Source organism: Nematolebias whitei, chromosome 21 (assembly GCF_014905685.2).
Source record: "Nematolebias whitei isolate Nwh7 chromosome 21, NemWhi1, whole genome shotgun sequence".
Taxonomy (NCBI): Eukaryota; Metazoa; Chordata; class Actinopteri; order Cyprinodontiformes; family Rivulidae; genus Nematolebias; species Nematolebias whitei.
In genome coordinates this window covers 11535001-11536021 of record NC_056518.1, presented here as the reverse complement: position 1 = coordinate 11536021, position 1021 = coordinate 11535001, and the positions used below count along the sequence as shown (strand labels likewise).

The 1021-nt window shown below is 18.2% G+C and overlaps 1 protein-coding gene across 5 annotated transcripts in view; it reads left to right on the top strand.

Annotated features, from left to right (window-relative positions):
- zgc:110158 (uncharacterized protein LOC553590 homolog) overlaps positions 1-1021 on the top strand; it is a 73415-nt gene that overhangs the window by 69021 nt on the left and 3373 nt on the right. The window lies entirely within an intron of this gene.

Genomic DNA, 1021 nt, shown 5'->3' with positions numbered 1-1021 from the left:
AACAACAGTCATAATAAATAACAACAGTTATAATAAATAACAACAGTCATAATAATAACAACAGTTATAATAAATAACAACAGTTATAATAAATAACAACAGTTATAATAAATAACAATTCTAATAAATAACAACAGTTATAATAAATAACAACAGTTATAATAAATAACAACAGTTATAATAAATAACAACAGTTATAATAAATAACAATTCTAATAAATAACAACAGTTCTAATAAATAACAACAGTCATAATAAATAACAACAGTTATAATAAATAACAACAGTTATAATAAATAACAATTCTAATAAATAACAACAGTTATAATAAATAACAACAGTTATAATAAATAACAACAGTTATACTAGATAACAATTCTAATAAATAACAACAGTCATAATAAATAACAACAGTTATAATAAATAACAACAGTTATAATAAATAACAACAGTTAAAATAAATAACAACAGTTATAATAAATAACAATTCTAACAAATAACAACAGTCATAATAAATAACAACAGTTATAATAAATAACAGTTATAATAAATAACAACAATTCTAATAAATAACAACAGTCATAATAAATAACAGTTGTAATAAATAACTGTTATAAGATGTAACAACAGTTATAATAAATAAGTTATAATAAATAGCTGTCATAATAAATAACTGTCATAATAAATAACAACAGTTATAATAAATTACAGTCATAATAAATAACAACAGTTATAATAGATAACAACATTTATATTAAATAACAGTTATAATAACAACAGTTATAATAAATAACTGTCATAATAAATAATAACTGTTATAATAAATAACAACAGTTATAATAAATAACAACAGTTATAATAAATAACAACAGTTATATTAAATAACAGTTATAATCAATAACAACAGTTATAATAACAACAAAGTTCAATCTGGTCCTCTGGACATTCAAAAAAACAAAAAGCAAAAAAAAAAAATTTTTGCTTTTTGTTTTTTGTTTTTTTGAATGTCCAGAGGACCAGAT